General features: G+C 33.6%; 1 long non-coding RNA gene across 1 annotated transcript; it reads left to right on the top strand.

Annotated features, from left to right (window-relative positions):
• Positions 1-12447: 12447 nt before the first annotated feature.
• LOC141491646 (uncharacterized) lies at positions 12448-21000 on the top strand. The gene is made up of 3 exons (XR_012469692.1): positions 12448-14447; positions 15916-15965; positions 20568-21000. It is a non-coding gene; the product is annotated as an uncharacterized LOC141491646 (long non-coding RNA).
• Positions 21001-22437: the final 1437 nt, after the last annotated feature.

Genomic DNA, 22437 nt, shown 5'->3' with positions numbered 1-22437 from the left:
CAAATGTTCTCTTCCTTAATCTCAATTTATATTTCTCTCTAATTTGGATGGCAAAAAATCCATATACAATAAACAACCTGTAGAAGTGGCTAGGTGGCACAGTAGATAAAGCACCGGCCCTGGAGTCAGGAGTACCTGGGTTCAAATCCGGTCTCAGACAGTTAATAATTACCTAGCTGTGTGCCCTTGGGCAAGCCACTTAACCCCATTTGCCTTGCAAAAAACCTAAAAAAAAATAAACAACCTGTGGATTGTATTATGGTGTCAGTTACTGGGGGAACTGCAGAAACCTTATATTTCATTTGAGATATAATCTCTAATAAATTTCCCTTAGGTTTTGTTTTTAGGTTTTTTTTTTTTTGCAAGGCAAATGGGGTTAAGTGGCTTGTTCAAGGCGCACAGCTAGGTAATTATTAAGTGTCTGAGACCGGATTTGAACCCAGGTACTCCTGACTCCAGGGCCGGTGCTTTTTCCACTATGCCACCTAGCCACCCCAATTTCCCCTTAGTCTTAAAAAAAAAGATGGATACAATTGGTACTTTAACCAGTATTCTATTCTGATATTCATGTAGATAATTTGTGATTGCCTCCTTTCCCTTATTGCTCCACGCTAAAGACACATTCAAGCTCAGTTCATTTCACCCTAGGCAGAGCTGAAGAGAACCTTGATCAATGCTGCTGTTAGGTTTTTGAGGTTTCTACTCCTTCCTCTCAGTCCATCACATAAAATCAGCATGTCCATTTAAAAATTCCATTTCTGTCTTCGTGTTCATAGATCATGGTTGTTTCAAATGAATCTTAGACCTGAGAAATGAATACTTATCCCTCTGAACTATAAATCCCAGGATGCCACTTTGTTCTCATTCTACTTTTACATTCCTCTTGGAGTTTGGAATTTAGCAGGGTTTGTTTTACATTTTTGAGTTTAGTTTCCCCCATAATTAGTCTATCCTTGTGGAGCCACCAAATCAATGGTACTATATATATATGTATATATTTTTTTCTTTTTCCACTAAGGTACCCTTTCCCCTTTATGCTGGCATGCCCTTTAAACTGGACTTGATGATGGTAAGTTTGGACACAAATGAGGAGATGGAACTAGGCTTCTGATTCTTCCAATCTTTTAACTCATTACATTCCAATCATGTCAATTGGCAGCAAAAAATGAAAGCAAAAATAGTATAGTTATGTTATGGCTCATGTCTAAGGCTTCCATCAAAGGGAGAGATAAAAAGGTATTCAATGTACAGTATAAACCAAGAATGAGTCAATGTTTTGTCAAATAAACAAAATAAATGTTAACCATAAAGATTTCACAGTCAGCATTAAGAGAAAAACTTAAAACAGGGTTTATAAAAAGAAATTATAAGAAGCATTGCTGTGTTGGGAAACTGATAGTTAAGGCTAGGGAGAACTTAGAAACAGTTTTCAGAAGTGCTGATTAGTCCTTTTACATTTCACTTTGACTCTGCACTCAAAAAAACATACTGGTTCATTTCAGCTGATGAAATAGCCATGCTAGGGCCAATACTTTTAAGTGTCTGTTTTCTCTTTGGATAGTTTCCAGAGACATCACCTCTTGCTGCAATTTATAGATAAGCTTCAGTTCTGGGCTGACAGGTCCCAGAACCTCTTGAACTAATAAAATCATCTTCAAGCTTAGATATCTCCATCATCAAGTAGAAATTTATTTGACCAAAGTAATGAAAGAAAAAAATGTCAACCTTAATCTCTCTCTCTCTCTCTCTCTCTCTCTCTCTCTCTCTCTCTCTCTCTCTCCTCTCTCATTTTCTCAATATCATCTACATCTAATCATCTATCAATCAATCTGTCTATATCTATCTATCTATCTATCTATCTATCTATCTATCAGGGTTTTTCTAGGTAGGACATATATTTTTGATTCTGTGTAATTCACAATGTCATAGAGACATAGAGACAGCATTGGAAATAGGGTAAGCAACTATTCCCATCCCACTCTTAGAAAGTAATTAGTAAGTCTTGACATAATTTGCATTTGGACCCAGGTTTGGGTCCCTTCCTTTGAAAAAATCCATTGAGGTATCAGTCTTTCAGATTCTATAGTCAATAATGAAACTCATTGGTATTTCAAAATAGAAAATATTTAGACTTTATTTGCACATGGATGGTGGCATCAAGCCTTCTACATTTAATGACTAGAATGAAAAAAAATCATTTCTTAATATGTTGGACAGTATGTCCTTCATTTTCTAGTGGTACTTGATTTTAAAGTGATAGCATGCACATCTAGGACCCATGATATGCCTGGCATGTACATATATTGTATCATGCATATCCATAGTACCTTGAGCCTGTTTTTACAAACATGGATTTCTTAACTGAAAAAGCTAACTGTTTCTAAATAACATCTTTTATTTTGGTGCATATTAAACAAGGAAGAACCATTTAGAAGTGTCACATGAGCCCTAGAATTTCCTTAGGTAGATATGCATAACCCTTTTATTTGGTTCTTTGAGTAGCCTCCATCATTTTATTATTATATAGTGAATTATATAAGAACAACTGCTGTTTTGTGAGTGATGATACATTTGTATTTTGTTTTCTTGAAAATATATTAAATATTTATCTCCTTCTCCTGAAAGATTATACTCAGTTTTTCTGAGTAGGTTTCATCATTAAAACCCTGACTCCTACTTTGTTTTCACTAATATCACATTTCAAGACCTCCAATATTTTATTAGATCTTGTGCTTTCCTGACTGCCATTTTATGACATTTGAATTATTTCTTTCTGGTTGCTTGTCATATTTTCTTGTGACTTGGGAGAGCTGGAATTTGATTACATAATATTACTGGTAGTTTTCAGTTGAAGATTTCTTTTGGTACAATATTTCAATGAATATTTTGTTCTTTGTTTCTAGGATATCAGTACATTTTTCATTGATAATTTCTTGAAATATTTTGGCTAGGTTATTCTTTTCATCAATATTTTCAAGAAGTCCAAATAATTTAAAAATTATCTCTCTACACTCTTTTAAGATTAGTTGATTATCAATGAGATATTTCATAATTGCTTTTTTGATAATTCTTTTTGATTTTTTCTTTATGTCTTATGGAATCACTAGCTTCCAGTTGCCCAATTCTAGCTTTCTAGAAATTATTTTCTTTTTTGAGTTTCTGTACCTCCTTTTCCATGTGGCCAATTATATTTTAAGGCGTTCTTTTTAGTGCATTTTTATACATCTTTTTTTCCCATTTATCCAATTATTCTTTTTTAGGGAATTCTTTTCAGTGAATTTTTTGTGTTTCTTTTATGATTAATCCCATTCTGCTTTAAAAACTATTTTCTTCAGTATTTTGTGCTTCCTTTCCCAGTCTATTGACTTTTCTCATGATTTTATTTTGTCATTTTCATTTGTTTTCCTAATTTTCTCTACTTCTGTTATTTGATTTTTCAAATACTTGTTAAGCTATTCCAGCAATTCTTTTCCAGCCTGAGAAGAATTCATATTTTTGAGAGGTTTGTATGTAATTGTCTTCTTCTGAATTTGTGTTTTGATGTTTCCTGTCACCATTTTTTTGACTATGCTCTTTGTTATTGTTCGTTCATATTCTCAGCCTATTTCTTGACTTTACCTTTATGTTAAAGCTGAGCTCGGCTCCTGGGGTGGTGGGGTTACTTTCTGAAGGCTGAGTTTTTGTTGTTATTGTTGTTGTTGGGTTGTTTTTGTGCTGCTGTTTTCAGAGGTATTTCTGGGAGTCTGTAAGTTTTCATTTCGTCCAATGGGGTATGCTTAAAGGGGAGGTGTAGTCATTGGTCTCCTGGCCTATGTTTTAGTTTATGAGTGACCATAAGTACTCTTTTATACCCTGTAACTGTGACCAGGATCTGTGTTCATGATCATTCTCCTCAGGACAGCTAGGTGGCACAGTGGATAGAGCACTGGCCCTGGAGTCAGGACTACCTGAGTTCAAATCTCACCTCAGACACTTAATAATTACCTAGCTGTGTGGCCTTGGCCACATTTGCCTTTCCAAAAAAACCCTAAAAACATGATCATTATCCTTATCATCCTGGAACTGTGAACTACTCATGGGTAATGCAAAAAAGATCTGAATTTAATGCCATCAAAGATTTCCCAAAATCTCCTTCTGATGAATTGTCCAAATCCTTTACTCTTTGTGGGTTGAGAGCTCAGAAAGTTGCTCAGTTTAGATGCCCACAAGACCAGAGACTGGTGTGCTAGGTGCAAACTATGTTTGACTGTGCCTCACTCTCATCCCAATAGTGTAAAACAAAATTAAACAAAGCAAACTTTAAAAGACTTTTTGCTTGCCTAAGATTTTTTAGGCTGGAAATTTATTTTGCATTGTCCTTTTTTTGTTTCTGCTACTCCAGAATTTTTTTTGAGGCATTATTTTAAAGTTGTTTGGAGAGGAATGTGAAAGAGCTCCTAGGATTCCCTGACTTTACTCTGCCATCTTGTTTCTTCCTCCACTTATCATGCATCTCAAAAAATGCTAGATCATGACTTTTTGAAGATGTTTGTAGATTTTGTTTAAAAATTATTCTTAACTATTTCATTGTTTTAAATTATTAAATTATAATGTTAAAATTATAATATTAAATTAAAATTATTTTTAAAATATTTGTATTCCAAAGTTTTCTTCCCTATTCCTTGAGAAAACAAGAATTTTGATTTATGTATACATATGAAGAATCATGATTTAAAAAAAAATGTATCTGAAATTTCTTTACAACTTCATATGCTCCTAGCTCTTCAGGATATGCAAACTCAATGATATTGCTATCTGTATTATCCTTAAAATGTATTTTCAAATTGCATGTAGCTATTCCACATTTAAAAATTATATTTTTCACAATGAGAGAACATGATATTAATATTTCAAATGATATATTCATATATTACTCAACAATTTTTTGAAAATTAGAGTTATTTAAATTTTGCAAAACACTTTACATATAGCATCTTATTGGTCCTTGTAGATACCATTTGTGGTGGGTAGGGTTAGAACTGAACTTGCAATTTCACTGGTAAATATGGCTTTGAGGTGAATAAACTTCTCCTACATTGTTAGTTGCCACTTCCCCCCCCTTTTTTATTTATTTAATTAATTTATTTTTAATTTTACAATTTTTTCCCCGAATCTCGCTTCCCTCCCCCCACCCCACCCCCACAGAAGGCAATCTGTTAGTATTTACATTGTTTCCATGCTATACATTGATCTAAGTTGATGTGATGAGAGAGAAATACAATTATCACTTTTCAACTTAGAATTACAGATAATTTTAATGGGTGGCGGTGGACTGATGATCACTGAGCAGGTTAATTGTTTCTCCTAGAGTCACAAGCTAAAATGTACTAGAGGAAGGGAGAACTTAATTTCAGATCTTCCTGGCTTCAAGATAATTTATTGTCTCCTCTCTCTCTCTCTCTCTCTCTCTCTCTCTCTCTCTCTCTCTCTCTCTCTGTTTCACTCCCCTATTCCATTGTGAAGCTTAGAGGAGTTAAATGAATTGTTTTTGGTCACATAGCTAAAAAGGGAGTTTTCATGCCTAGCTCTTTCTAACTCTAGTCCACAAAATGCTAAGGTGCTCTTCTTTGTAGTCACAAGTAAATAAGAGAAGATAGTACTTTCATTTCATTCTAGCACTAAAAACCATCTTATTATTCTGGAGATTTGATTGCTTTTGTATTTAGGTTCCACATTAAATTTTTATAGTTAATTTTGTGAAGCTCTAGCATAGAAGTCCTTGTTTACATAGTGTAAAACTTAGATGCCACTCGATTGTTTATCATCCATGAAGTTCATTTCACATCTCATCTGTTTTAGGAATGAAGTGTACAAAATAGTGAGACTTTTCTAGACTGTGGTAAGAATAGCTCTCAATTAAAGGCAATAGTTTGAGTACTTTTAACAAAATAGGTATAATATCATTCTGTTACAGTATCAGGCATATTTAACTATTTAAACATTTATATACATTTCCTTATTTCCAGAAAAGAATAATTCTGGTGTTCTTGTGATTTTGGAACCTTTTTTCCTTAATACTCATAGATATATCAACCTAGAAGAATGAGATATGAAGAAACAAATTTTGAAGACATACAAAACATTCTGTTAGATGAAATGAGGTATTATCTAAAGTTATAGATTCACAGGAAGAGTCTTGAACAACTCTCTGTACTCTCCTCTCTCTCTCTCTCTCTCTCTCTCTCTCTCTCTCTCTCTCATTTGGTTGTTTTTTAAATCATGTCTAAATCTAATTCCATTTGTGATTTTCTTGGCAGAGATATTAGAGTAGTTGTCTGTTTTCTTCTCCAACTCAATTTACAGATGAGGACACTAAGGCAAAAGGGGTGTAGTTATTTGCCAAAGATCACACAGTAAGTGAGTGACTGAAACTAGATTTGAACTTATGAAGATGAGATTTCCTGGTGCTAGGACCAATGCTCTAGCTATTGAATCACCTTAGCTATCTAAATTCTTGTTTATTTATATTTCTGCCCCTGCATATTTTTACTACTAGAATTTGTTTTTCTTATTTCTTTTTGAATTGGGAGGCCTAGGTGGAGAAAAACTAAATGCCTACTCATTGGAACATAATCTTGAAAAGTCTAGGGAAGAGCATAAAAGAATAAAGAATGAATGGAGTTGATGCTCAGAATAGACACACACTGTTTTCTTCATCAGAGTTCACTGATGACAGAGGTGTTCAGTACTAATTTGTCTACTGTATGCTCTTCCATGCATGGCTATCTTTGAGCTGAAAAGTTCAGGAAAATATGCATAATAAGGATTTTATGTCTATGCTAAGTGAGGAGATAGTGCGATATCCCACAGCTCCCCTTGTTAAGCTCCATTCACTAGGTCAAGATGTGATACTTTACAAGGTACTAAAAGAATCAAATGCATTTGATTTCTAAACCCCTATCAGATATCTTTAAAAACCTAAAGAGGACAGGAATGGTACCAATGAATGAGAGATTGGAAATTTTACTTGAATTTTAAAAACAAGGTCATAAGTAGAGGACAAAGTAGGCCAGCCATAATTTAATCAAATTTACACTGATAGATTGGATGGTGTTCAGAGATGTTAGCTATTCTCAGCAATTCAATGACCCAGGACAAATCTTAAGGACTTATGATGAACATGCTATCCATTCCTTTTTTCCTATGTCTCACTTCTATCTTTAATGTATCAAAGTGGAAAATTTATCCATCTCATTTTTCTGTTTGGGTCTTATTGATTTTAGTCAGAAAATTTCAGGAAAAAAAAAGATATTTATCCATGCTGTTGTAGATTTATTATATTCCTGACAAACATCTACTCACAGATTTGCATCAAATATGGACATAAACATATATACATATATATTTATATATGTATGTATGTATCATATAGATACAAAGATACATCATTTGTGTATGTATGTATATGTGATACTTTTAGTTTTTCTTCAAGAGGCACTTACTTTAGCAAGACCCAAACAAGCTATCCTATAAAGACAATTCACTCTAAATGGTAAAACAAACTCTCTGACAATTCCAAGTGACACAGACATCATTTATCATCATTTCTGTGGTATTTAGACTATTGACAAAAAAGAAATAAAATATATTATAAAACTATTATTATAATATATCAATATTGTTCGAGTTTCATCTTGTTGCATCCAAGCATTCTCCATATTTGCATTAGATGTAGCCAGTACATACATTGTAAAATGATGTAAATCTTTCAATTTTTTTTAGGTTTTTTGCAAGGCAAATGGTGTTAAGAGGCTTGCCCAAGACATTAAATTAAGAAACGTTATTGTTTCCTTTGTTTCGAATTCATGTTAACCTACCAATATAGATAGATAAGTATATGTGTATATCCTAAGATGTATTGGCAAATATATCCCAAAGCCCAATTTTGGACCTAGCTATGTATTTTATTTTATTTTTTTTTAGGTTTTTGAAAGGTAAATGGGGTTAAGTGGCTTGCCCAAAGCCACACAGTTAGGCACTTATTAAGTGTCTGAGACTGGATTTGAACCCAGGTACTCCTGACTCCAGAGCCAGTGCTTTATCCACTGCGCCACCTAGCCGCCCCTTTCAATGTTTTTTTGACCAAACTCTAGGATCATTTCCGCCAGTGGCCACAGCAGAAAGACAGACTGGTAACACCTAACCATTTCACATTGCTCCACTGCACATTGCACCCCCCCCCCCCAAGGCAGATGCTCATTATCAGCTGGGAACTAACCCTTGGATCCTTCCCCTTGGTGAAGATATCCCAGAGGGCCCCTGTACTCTCACTTTTGAAGTCAGTTTTTCTCTTGGTAGGGGGCCATCTGTATTGCCATTACTTTAGTACTTGACACCTGTTCTCTTAATTCCCTGTCTAATTATTATCTGGTCTTTAGATTTTCCCTGAATTTAAAGTTATTGTATATGTCACCTTCTCCAGTTAGAATATGATCTCCCTCAAACCAGAGAGAATTTCATTTTTCCCCTATTTCTATTACCATATTGTAGTTCATTGTAAATATTTATGAAATGTCTTCCTTTCTATTGTATTCTACTATTCCTTTTATTTCAATATAATCTGTTATTTAATAACCACTCAACTAACAAAAATTTATTAAACATCTACCATGGACCAGGTAATGTGTGAGCTAATTACTTTTGACAGAATTCAAATTTTTTTTTTGCCTAAAAAAGGATTGTATTCCATCTGTAATAGTAAAAAAATGAACATGGAACATTCACTGAAAATTCCTGCACCTTTTTGTTCTCCACGGTTCAAGTGGAATTGTATGTCATTTGTTATTCTTTTGATACCATTCTCATGGTGAAATCTCATGCAGAACAGTCATGGCAAACTGTTTCTTATCTCATTTTCCAGAGTTCAAGAGCAAGGCATTCCTTATTTCCTATCTTTTTCCCCTAAATGTGGATACTATCTTGTTTGGCTACCTTAATTACAGATAAAGACATTCTGTAAGATGCACTTATCAAAGAAGTGATAAGTAAAGAGAATGAGTAGCAATTTATTTATTAATAATTGATTATTACTATAGTATATAGAATCCCATTTTAGGAAGAATTCTGCTTCCACAAATAGTGCTAAAAAAGTAGTTGACCAAGAGGTAACTTACAAAACTGTCCTGTACTATAAGATTAATTGTGCTTTCATTATTAATTATTAACAATAGAATTGGGTTCTGAGGCCCCAATTCTTGTACTAGAAGTCCCAGATTGGACTTACTGGGTCATGGCCCAGTTACCATGCTCTAAGCCACTGTGCAGGTTTAATTAGCTTCTTACATATTGACTTCTATGCTTAAGATGGAGCTTAAGATTCATTATAAGAAAATGCAAAATATGTGAAGGCATGATCTGGGTGGGGGAACATATCAAGGGGATACATACTAGGCGAGGGTATAAAAGGGTGGTAACCTAGAGGAGCCTAGACCAATCCTGGCTCTGATGGGAGGAAGTAGGACTGAAATGACAGTATATAAGCTTGCTCTGCTTTTATACCAGTGTGGATGCTCTGAGGAGCCCACCACCTGCTTCTGGTGAGAACTGTAATAAACACTTCCTGCATTTACTTTGGTTTAAGTTTTATTTCTTGGGGTAGGTCGACTGATTCCCATTTTTCATAATTGCCATGTATTAGTTATTGTGCCAGATGCTTTATATTATATCATCTCATTCTTTGCAACAACTTTATGAGGTAGAGGCTATTAGGATCTCCATTTTGCAGTTGAGGAAACTGAAGCAGACAGTAGTTAAGTAGCTTTAAGATATATATAGATAGATATAGATAGATATCGATATAGATATAGATATAGATATAGATATAGATATATAGATACAGATGTAGATATAGATATGTAGATGTAGATGTAGATACAGATACAGATACAGATGCAGATATAGATATAGATAGATAGATGCATATATGTGACACATTTAATTTTCCTCAACAGACACTTCCTAGGAAGGATCCAAACAAGCTAAAACAATGAAATAAAATGTTCTAATATTTACAAGTGAGAAAATGTCCCAACATTACAGAGTTAGGAAGCATTTAACACTCAATTTGAATTCAAGTCTTACTGAATCTAGGATTCACTGTTCCTCTTAGCTGCCAATAAATTAGCAAACAGGAGGGGAATGAGAGCAAAATCTATCAGATTTCTAGATTGTCAGTTCACTTACAGATAAAAGGGAAAGATAAAATTGTGACAATAAGGTCATGTACCATAGGACATCAACTTATAATAACTCTTTATAAACAAGTCAGGGACTATTAATTTCTCTTGGAGAGACCATTTCAATCTACTTTTCTCAGGATGAATGATGTGATTGTTTCAGAGACTAATTTATTTTGAATTCCATGTTGTACAGGGAAGAATATGACTTTGTTTCTCTTTCTCAAAGGTAAGTTCTTCTAAAATTTGGAAAGCAGATATATAAATACACAATAAAATATTTTATATAGCATTCATTGTATTTGGAATAAATATTCAATATTTAATTAAGAATTAAGAGCTTAGTAAGAGTCCAGCTTTAGCTATTTGTTGTCTAAATTTACTTGAAATCTTGTATATTTGCATTTAAAATATTTTTGCCAAGAAAGCCATCATCTCAAACAAAGCCCTGGTACTAATTGTAAGAGAGGTCACTGAAGTTCAAAATTCAAGATACTGTTCTCATACCCAAGCATAACAGTACTGACATGCTATAGGGATACAGTCTGGAAATTTGGTTTCATTGTTATAGGAAACTCCCAGGGTGAGAAAAGCCCATCTATCCATTCATATTGGAACCTTCTCTGCAATTTTTATTCTTAGTCATCTAGAAAACTGAGAGAGTGCATGGGTTATCTAGGATCTGCTAGTCTGTTTGTGTAAGAGGTGACTGGCTCTTTAATCCAGTTCTTCATAATTTTGAGTCTGCCTCTCCATTAAACCACATCACCTAGGCACACAGACATTTATATAGTACTTTGAATTTTGCAAAGCAATTTTCATACATCATTTTATCCTCACAACAACCACATCAAATAGATTCTAGAGGAGATATCATCCTCTTTTTATAGAAAGGAAAATGGAGATTCAGATAGACGGACTATTTTGTTCATGATTCTAGAGTCAGGGGATATCAGAAGCAGGACCCAATAAACCTTGGTCTTCCTGCTATCAAGGTAAGAACTCTCTCTATTACGAGGTGCTGCCATTTGATGTGCTTAAGCATCTTTGAAAATCATTAAGACTGTCTACATACATACTTGCAGTTCTTCTAATAACCAAGGTCACTGACTTAAGTTCACCAATGTTTCTTTAAAATCAAGTTTGAAATGCTGTTGCACTTATGGATATTCAGGTCAGATTTCAAGCATCAGCGACTTAAGTGAAACATGGATTCCTTTAACAGTATTTCTTAGAGCAATCTGAGGCTTATTCTAAATAACAATAACTTCCCTCTCTCACTACCTGAAAAGAATCAAAACAAAAGAAAACGCCATCACAAAGAGTAAGAAACTACTTTTTAGTTTCTTTTTGACAGTATTTTTGCCTATCCAAATTGCCATTTTTGTCATTATATCCAGCTGCCGAATAATATTCCAGAATTACAATATAGAGGGTTATTATGTTGCTATGCACTCAAGGAAGTTACAATAAAAAAGTACAATTTCAGCTGATGGAGTATGCAAAGATGCTTTATTTTTCGAAAGAAGTTTCACAGATTATTACTTTTAATAAATATTCAACAAAACAACTGCAATCTGTTTTTCTTTTCAGTTCCCATAAAATACACATTTAACAGGGAAATGTTTTCATTTTCTATAATAATTTGCTCATTATATGCTTTGGCTTAAAAATGGAACTCTGCATTATAATTTGAGATATATCAGAAATTAGCATTTTGTAACTCATTCCTTTGACAAGACTGGAGAACAGGCATATGAAAGGATCTGATCTTTGAGGGAAAAAAACTGAAACAAACAAAAATGGCCCAAAGAGAAAAAAGGACATTTAAGTTGAACCTTTCAGCCCTCTCTTTCATCTTTGACATGATTTCTCAATAGTACCTTTAACCCAGAATTATTTAACTTCTTTTCCCTCAGATTGAGAAAAACCTACCTGCTTGTATACATTATCCTAGCTTCCAAATATGAAATTTTCCTGTTTTTCTAGTCATTTTTAGACCAGAAAAATATTGCTTTTGACTTAAGACTATGATGAATTAACATAAAATATAAACAACAGGTTATAATATTTGCAGAATTTTCTTTCATAAAAAATTTGAGTGATAGTGTTTGTTTTCATTAAAAACACAAAATTACTTCCTACTTGTATGGAAATATTGTTATTATTTTTATAGGTATTCCTATATACATGTCAATCATTTATTTTCTTTGTTCAATTAATATTTTCCAATTACATGTTATGAAATATATTCAACATACATCCTCATGCATATGCAAATTTACATAATTTCCTAACACCCTCCCTTCCCATACCCATCCTCTCAGTGGCAGTCAGGTGAATATTGTACATAGACATTTAGGTTTAACATATTTACATATTAGTCACTTTGGGGATGAGAAATTAGGATTAAGGAAGAAGAAAGAAACCATGAGATAGGAAAGAAATACATAAGAGAAATTTTTAAAAAAAGAATCTATTCAGATTCTGTAGGGTTTTTATTTTTTGTTATAGCTTTGTTTTGTTTTGTTTTTCCTCTGGATGGAGATTTCATTGTCCATAGCAAACCACTTAGGGTTGTCCTACTAAGAGGAGCTACAACCGTCAAGGTTGATCAACTCACGATGTTGTTGTTAATGTATACATTGTTCTCTTGGTTTTATTCTCTTTGCTCAATATCAGTTTCTATAATTCATTCCATGTTTCTCTAGTCCCACCATTCATGATTTCTCATAGAACATTGGTATCCCATGATCTTCATATATCATAACTTGTTCAGTTATTCCCAATTGATGGGCATCTCCTTAATTTCCAATTCATTGCCAATACATAAAAGACTGCTATGTTATTCATTTATTTTTTTTTTTTTTAGGTTTTTGCAAGGCAAATGGGGTTAAGTGGCTTGCCCAAGGCCACACAGCTAAGTAATTATTAAGTGTCTGAGACCAGATTTGAACCCAGGTACTCCTGACTCCAGGGCCAGTGCTTTATGCACTGAGCCACCTAGCCACCCCCATTCATTTATTTTCATACACAAACATATCAGGGTCCACCACACAGTTCTTTAATGAGAAAATAAAAAAAATCTAGAATTTTCAGGTAGCTTGGGTTTAAATTCTCTTTAAGTCCATGAAGGAGAGTGCAAATATCCCAAATTGAAAAAAAAATCTACCTGCTTGTATATATTCTCCTGGTTTCCAAATATGAATTTGTCCTTTTTTCCTAGTCATTTTTAGGACTAGAAAAATATTGGTTTAGACTTAAGACTATATTAAAATAACACAAAATATAAACAACAGGTTGAATATAGTGGCAGAATTTTCTGTCATAAAAATATTTGTGGTAGTGTTTCTTTTGATTGAAAGCACAAAATTACTTCCTCCTTATCTCTTTTGAAGTAAAAGTAACAGCCTTCCTATTTTATCCTTGAGGCACATCAAATATTCATGAGCAAAATAATCATGGTTTTCCTATCTTTTATTCACTTGCAGGTTGGACATGATTGCTATTTCAGGGAAGCCTGGTGCTTCATATTCTGGGTTAGAATAAAATTAACCAATAAAAATTGTCTAATAGTTGATAAGAAATTTTCATGTCCATATAAGAGAAAGGCACAGAATTTATACAGTTGGTACAGTTGGATATTGGCCATCTTGATCTGGTAGGAGAAACTTGAAGAAGGAATTCTTTGTATCCTTGTATATTTGGTTTTTTAAATTTTATTTATTAAAGGCAATGGGGTTAAGTGACTTGTCCAAGATCACACAGCTAGGCAATTACTAAATGCTTGAGGCAGAATATGAACTCAGGTCCTCCTGACTCCATGGCTGGTGCTCTATCCACTGTGCCACATAACTGTTCCTGTATTTGTTTTTTTATACTATGTTAAGTCGAAACTTTTATCATTTGCTATATTTTAAACACAGTGAGTCCCCTGCACCAATGGTTTTAATACATTTTAAGAAAAACCTCACCTTACTTATATGAGATAGAATCTTAAGATATTTCTTCTACTACCTCTTCAAGTGACGCTCCTCCACAGGACTGGGGAGGAAGAAAAAAAGGAGACTGATGTTCCTAAGAGGACAAAAAATTGGTTTCTTCTGTAAAAGTAATCTTTGATCTATTTTTTTCTTTTCTTTTAGATTCAAGTTTGAGAAAAAGTAAGGAGTTATCTCTTGTGTCTTTTTTTTCAAAAAAAAAGTCTTTTTGGAAGATTTACTTTCTCACAAGGTAAAAGGAGCTAAATCTAAACATTAGAAAGATTCTTTTGAGGAGCAACTGTGCTTGGAGTGAAACAAGATCACGGTTACACAGTGAAACAGCATCAGAGAATCATAGGATTTGAAGATGGAATGTACTATGAAACTTGTTTAGTCTAAATCTCTCATTTTACAGAAGAGGGAACTTAAAGGAATTTTAGAAGTGAAGTTATTTGTCCAAAGTCATTCAGAGAATAAACTACTAAGTGGGGGGTTTATATCAAATTTTTCTGGCTCTAAACCCAACATTCCTTCTATCATATCATAGTAACTTGGACTAACGTGCTTATACTATTCAGTATGAGAGAACATTTTTGGAATAGTCTCTCTGAGACACATAAAATTAAGTTGTCATGAATACATCATGTGAAAAGATTTGTCATTTACCTTTCACGTAGAGAAAATCTTTTTTGTGAGCACATGTTTATGTCACATGTTAAATAATTAAGGATATAATTTCAGCATGGCAGGAACATCTGAAGTATTAGAGACCTAGAAATAGGCTGCATATTCTGTGATATGGGAAAAGGAATAATGTAAAGCCAGAGACAGTCTTACTTAGTATCGAGGATAGTTTTACATTGCACTAGGTATCTTTTTCTTTGAAATTTTGACCTTTGTATTTTTTCTTTTGATCCTTCCTCTCTTCCTGATGAACTGTAAGATATGATTTATTTCTCTAACTCGAATTTCTAATTCAAATACATATTGTAATGGACAGTTCTCCAATTTTAGAGAGACATAGTAATAATGATTGAATAAAAAGATTGGTCCTCCCTCTTAGTTATCTGTGAAGAGAACAATACTGCTTGTCCTAATGTGATTGTCAATTAGTAAGAACTATTAAACTTGTAGACAGAATTTCAGAGAAGAATATCAAACATTAGGAAGAATTCCTCTCAAATTCAACTGATTTGAGTAAAGTCCTAAAGGGTATAGCTGACAATTAGACACAAAAGATGGGCAATGATCAATATACTACAAATTTATAATGTGTAAAGGTTAATAACTTGGAATATCAATTTTGGATGAAATAATTTGTCCAGTGTTCTTTTAGTTTCCATCTAATGAGTTATACATGCTAGTATTTATATACATACTACATATGGATACTGATGACTTTGGTCCTCAAAAGTACAAATTTTCAGTTTGTTGTGAATTGGCTCACATGGCCTTTAACTAGACTGAGCAGTGAGGTGATGGTATTGGCGGGGTGATCTACCAGTCAAAAATACCCAAGTTCAAATCCTGCCTCAATTTGTAATCCTTGAAAAATTAAACTAAGCTTCTCTTCAGTAAAAAAGAGAATGTCAGTATCTAGCTGAAAAAAATATTTCAAGTTTCAAAAAGAGTGTCCTGCAAATGCCAAAGTGCTATATTAATGTTATCATTTTCATAATTACATATGATTTGTTTGAATATTTTTTCTGCCTTTTCAGAACATCTAAGTGGAATATCTTTTGGAAGAAGAGTACTTATTATGTTAAAGGTACATCTTTTCAAAAATTACTTTTTCTTAGTCTTTCTCTTTTAATATCAATATTCTCCCAGTGTTGCATCCTGATTGTAAATAATAGAACACTGATAATCATGGAATATCATGTTATTTAGCTTCTTAGTTTGGTGTTCAGAGACAAGACCAAATGGTTGAGGCACACACCCATTCATTCTGTAGAAGCTACCTCAGACTGTCCCCTTTTTCATTACTACTGCCTAACTGATATTTATGAGAATATTCTCTTGTGCTCTAAATTTGAAAAATTTAGTTTAATATATTTTCATAGATTATCTAGGTTGCATTTTAATTTAATTTTTTTTATTTTGTTAAACATTAAAGAATTACATTTTAATCTGGTTCAGTATCATAGAGATTTCTGGAGAAGTGAATTGGACACTTTCTGGTCCAGATAAGTCTCTAAAACTTTGAACTGCAGAAAATTGGTGACTTGGTGACTTCATAGATTAGTTCATAAGTTTTGACTTATAATGGATTTTACATCTAGTCCAAAATTTATTAATTTTGGGATCCAGATAAGTTAACAGATTTGACCACATAGGTCCTATATGAGTCCTTTGACTCACTGCTACATTATGCTAGATATCTGAGTGGTTTAGCATTTCTTTCTTCAATTTATTTTACAGATGAGGAACTGAGATGAACAGGGTTAAGTGACTTGCTCAGGGTCACTAATCTCATCTGAGTCTAGATTTGAACCCAGGAAAATAAGTCTACTGATTCCAACTACTCTATTCACTGAATCCCCTAGCTACCAAGTAGTGACCATCTTCAGTCGTCCTGATCCATATCTGGTCACTGGGCTCGGATGACTTCAGAAGAGAAAGTGAGGCTGGTGACTTAACACAGCATCCCCCAATCAAATCCAATTCATATGCCTGTCACGGTATTCCAATCCCTGATATCACAGTCCTCTTCGAGAATGAAGGAAAAAAAAAAAACAACCACAACATTGTGCTAAATATCTTAGTCCCAGTTGGAATTTCCTAAATTTCATTTCTTACTACTTTGTGTTACAGCACTGAAGCTTTTTATGCCTTCTGTTAAGAAGTTATTGAAATAGATAGTAGTCTTTTATAAACCTTATTATCAGTTTTTACAAAATCCAATTTCGTATTTCAAGGATGAATCCCATTCTTTTTTATGTTTCCCAGTTTTACCCAGAAGCAAAAATGAGTGGAAAGTCCTCATCAGGACAATACAACGAAATTTTTAATTCTCTTCTGTTAATTTAACAACTATTAATTAAGTATATGCTGCCAATGATTATAAATTGTGAGATACCAGGATAAGAAGAGAGATAGGTAAAATATTTAATGATTTGAAGCAATAGGGACAGAAACTGAACCTGTTAATCAATTCTCCATGAATTCCCAGGTGAGAATATTCTTTCCATCAGTCCAAGTCACCAATTTTCTGCAGTTCAAAGTTTTAGAGACTTATCTGGACCAGAAAGTGTCCAATTCACTTCTCCAGAACTCTCTATGATACTGAACCAGATTAAAATGTAATTCTTTAATGTTTAACAAAATAAAAAAAAATAAATTAAAATGCAACCTAGATAATGCTATTTTGTGGTTTTCAAAATTAATGTTTGATTCTATAAAGATTATTATATAAATAGCCTCTGTTTTTTTTTTTAAGTTGTGTTGAGCCACTGAGTGGTTAAATACCAGCTGGCATTCATAAATCAAATATGTTTTTATGGCAGTACTTGAACCCAGATTTTCCTACTTTCAAACTTAGCTCTTTATCCACTATATTAATAAAATTCTTAAGTTCATAGAACGATCTTTAAGACAATCAGGGTTTAATGTGATCTTATAAAATAGCAATAAGTGGTTGTGGGAAAGAAGCAAATCCTAGATCTGTGTTTTACAAGGATTTAGGATACAGGAAACTCAGAAAGCTAGAGGCAACTAATCAGAATAGATTTGGCAGAAAGCAAGCCTGGAAACAAAGGCTATCAATATATAAGTATGGATTAGAATAGATCAATGCTTTTGATTACTTTATTTGGCCATCTCTAACTCCTCCTTGAGATCTGGATTTCTTGAAAGATTTTTTGTGAATTAAAAGATCAGATCTTTAAAAAGAAGTAGAAAGACTTCTACAAATAGTTTAAAAGGTGGGATAGAACTACTCTTTAAATCTTAGCATCTGGATATATTTGCAGGATGAAACAAATAGTCAGGATGCCTGGGGTCAGGTGTACAAATCCATTAAGATCAATCCCCCCATTGTTCATGGACAGAATTCTTGTTTATCTAGTTCTGGTTATTGTGACTGAGATTCCTATAACTATTGTTTGACCTTCATGGTGAATGAAATTTCTTTTCTTTGGGTTCTCAACCAACAGTCTTATGGGAAAGGATGAACAGATAGAGTGACTGTGGTTAGGCAAATGGATATATATTATAAACAAAAATTGGAATGGTTCAGGTGGAATGAACAGTAAAAAAAATTTTTAAAAAACTTCAACAAACTTGTAGGAAAGTGGTGAATTGTTGGTTGTTGAAATGAATTCTGTCCTTATTAAGAAAAGCACACAACTCTATCTGTTCAAAGAGCTTACTACAAGGGTCACAAAGCTTCCAAGATGGGATGGTCAATGAGTAGTCCATTTTCTTCCTGGCTTGGAGAACAGCTAGCTTTAGGAGCTGAGTTTACAGAACTTAAAAACAGTCCATCTATGACTATAGGCAGCAGTTCATTTACCTGACAGAGTGTTGACCTGCCAAAGGTAGACTGAGACTGAGATTTCCATGCTGACTCAGAAGAAGAGAGAGGACAACATTAGCCAAAGGACTTTGCTAAGAGATAATGGCAGGGACTTGGGGAGATTCCAGCTGATTAAGCTATTTGGAGGATTTCCCCAGATTTGTTGATCGAAAGAAGGTAAACTGGGGTTAATCCATCATTTATCAAGTCTCTCAGCAAACTTTCAAAGTGGCTTTCTTGTACCATTGTGAATATGTTTTGAGCCAGAAAATGGATCAATATTCTAATTTTCTGGCAAGGACACCCTTCTGATAATGGCAGGATTTTACTTTTGAATTCTTGCTGATATGACTGGATAATTAATTTTCATTTGCAAGGTCGCATACCTGCCAGGAAATAATTCATGGGTAAATGTTTGATCTTGAACTGTTGACTTTATGCTAGTTTTCAATTATAGTGAAACCTGTCTTTGGAGACCACCCATGGCTCTAAACCAGAAAAAGAAAGGGAAGATTTTAAATTGGTAGACAGTTTTCAAGTACAATTTTAATCTTGTGAGTAGAATATTTGCAGTTAAATTCTATTGAACATAGGACATTTATTTCTAATCTAGAGTAACATTTTAGAATATGTGCAATGCATACTTACCTATTCATAAAATTGTTGAGATTGGTACTCAATCTTCCCAGGGACATGCAAAAACATGTATGTACATGCATAGAATGATGTGCATAGAGAATTGTGGAGTTAGGTGTGACTTGTAAGTAATTTCCTGTCTTGGTGTACCCATGCCTTCAGGGAAATATGAAATTCTTTTGCTGTAACTTGAATTTGCCACAGGGAAATTAAACTTTAGGTAAGGAGAACATACTCACTAAATCATAACAGGGAGTCACCTAACTACAAGTCACATCTCATGCTGCCAGAGTATCAATATAACCTACTGTCATTAATTGAGGTTGGAATAACTAGTGAAAATGTAGTTAAAAAGTCAAGGGAAAAGATGACTTAACAGAAATACAAAGTCCTAGGGCAAGTGTCTCATTAAGAGTAAAAAATATTTCAGGTTCACTTTTGGTTTTACATTCAAACATCATATTCCTTCTCATAGAAAGGAAGGAATTTAAGTGTTTTTTTTTGAATCTAAAAATGAAGACTCCATGCAACTGATTCCTTTTCTTGGTCACACAGATTCCTATAACTATTCAGCTCATCAAGAAACCTTTACTTACTACCTAGCATCTGTAATGGTAATAGGAATACAAAAGTGAGACAGTGCTTCCATCAACCATTCCTTGATTTCCCCTTCTCATCACTGAGTTCTTTCCATAGATATCATTTTAGGGGACAGACCCAACCAGCCATGATTTATTATTATCCTGACTGTACTTTTGACTCTAGACTTTTCCAGAAAATCCTAGAGAAGGACTTTCCTTCTCCCTTTCCATTGTTTTTTTTTTGGGGGGGGGTTATCTTCCCACATTAGAATATAAGCTCCTTGAGGACAGGAATTATCTTTTTTTTTGTTGTTTGTACAAATATTTGTTGCCTTATTTGACCTCAAAGAACTGATATTCTATTTGGCTTATAGTACATTCATATAAAATTATATATAGGGATAGGTATAAAAACTGACATGATTTCATTGGTACTCCAGTCTCTTGGGTGTGAAAACTCCCTCTATTTATTCAGGTTAGCATCTTCTCTGAAACTTAGAGAAGCAAGAGGCTAAATGATTTATCTAGTTATACCCCCAATTTTTCTCAAAGGACTGGGATCATAGTCTTCCTGGCTCCAATGTCTGATTTCTAAACATATTAGTATATTTTTGACATAAATATTTAATGATTTTAGGGGACTACTCACAAGTGAAGGAATGAGGAAAAGGACTCTTGGAGAAGGTCCCTGAAATGAACTTTGAAGAAGGTTAAGATTTCTCATAAACAAAGGTAAGGAAGGGTTACATTTCAGCTATTTGTTAATGCATAGAAATAGGAGACAGAGTAACACATCGTTCCACTTTTGTAACATAGGGTTCTAGATAAATGCTCCAAGGGTTTTGTGCTAAAAATTATTTCTTGGTAGATTGAGGCGTAAATCATTTTAGAATATTTTGAGTAGTATATTAAATTCACCTGTTGAAAGGGGTTTGCAGAACAAAAAAATATTGGGAATTGCTTATATGTGTAGAGGGAATATCAAATGAGCTGGTGTCTTTGTTCCAGAATATTCATGTCAAATAGAAATAGGGCATATATAAATAAAAAATGTCTTTGTATATTGACTTATTGATATATTAACTTGGATTCCATATATTAATATTAATCAGAATTTTTATGTTTTCACTAACGTTGTTAAAATTTCCCTTATATTTTTATCTGTTTTAGGCCACTTTGGAGTGTGATGGGTTATATTTGGCCCAGAAACCATGTGTTTGACAAATCTGAGTGGGGAGGGGAGGAGTAACATGCAACTAATCTGGAGAAAGATTGTGAAAAGTTTTAAATGTCAACCATAGAAGAATATTATTTAGGGAAGTAGAAGGGTCAGATGTGCTCAAGGAATATACAGTTTGGAAGCCTCTTAATGTAAGAATTGGAGAGTGAAAAGGCTGAATGGAAGGAAATCCATTAGGGGACTATTGTAGCAATTAAGATAATAGGTCAAATGGCATGAATTAGATTGGCTGTGGTAAAAGTAGAGAAAGGGATAGATACAAGAGATTTTGACTGATATGGACAATAATAGCTCATTGGATTGTGATAAAGAAAGTTCTTTTAACTGTAAAGAATGATAGAACTGTGAACTCTTGTTAGTATTATAGCATATTATTTGTAACATAAAAAATGAAATAAATTTTATTTTAAAAACTTAGAAAAGAATTGTTGTTGCTCGGAAAGTTATCCCTGAGTCAGTTATAAGAACATTGACTTATCAGATCTAGGGTTAAAATCATTTAAAAAAAAAGATAGATCATTCAATGATCACTTACTTGGCCCTCAATGAACTATGCTCAGAGGCAGAATTAGATAAGAAAGTTATTCCCTGCTCTTAAGAAGTTCAAATTTTAATGGAGCAAGATCTATTGGGAAAAGGGGCCTAAAAGGATGAGAGTTCAAATGAGTTCAAATATGATCTTAGACACTTACTAGTTGTTTGATCCTGGTCAAGCCACTTAACCCTGCTTGCCACAGTTTCCTTATCTGTAAAATTGACTGAAGATAAAAAGGGCAAATTTATACAGTGTCTTTTCGAAGACAACCCCAAATGGAGTCACAGTATCTGACTTGACTGAAATGACTGAATAACAACAATAAACTGTTAGTTTTTCCTCCCATCAAGCCTAAAATGGCCTCTGCAGCTTCTACTCATTGTTCTTGATTTTGCTCTCTTCTATTAAACAGAACAGTTGACCTGTCCTTCCACACAAGACAGATGAAGTGGATGAAGAATTCTCAGATTTCCACATGTATTTTGATTAATACACTCTGATTTTTTAATAAATTTATAAAATTGAATTTTATATATTTATAAAACTATTTAAATAGCATTGGTTTCCTTGACAACTCTAAGTATTTTATTTTATGCATTTAGAAAGGGGTCTTTAGATTTTGCCAGAAAACTAAAAGATCTATGACACAGAAAAAGTTAAGAATTTCTAGTCTAAGGAAACACATCAGCATTTATGTCTGGGACAGTCCTTGAATTAGGACAACTAGTTTAT

This window comes from Macrotis lagotis, chromosome 6, assembly GCF_037893015.1.
Source record: "Macrotis lagotis isolate mMagLag1 chromosome 6, bilby.v1.9.chrom.fasta, whole genome shotgun sequence".
Lineage (NCBI taxonomy): Eukaryota > Metazoa > Chordata > Mammalia > Peramelemorphia > Peramelidae > Macrotis > Macrotis lagotis.
This window is presented reverse-complemented; position numbering and strand designations above follow the sequence as displayed.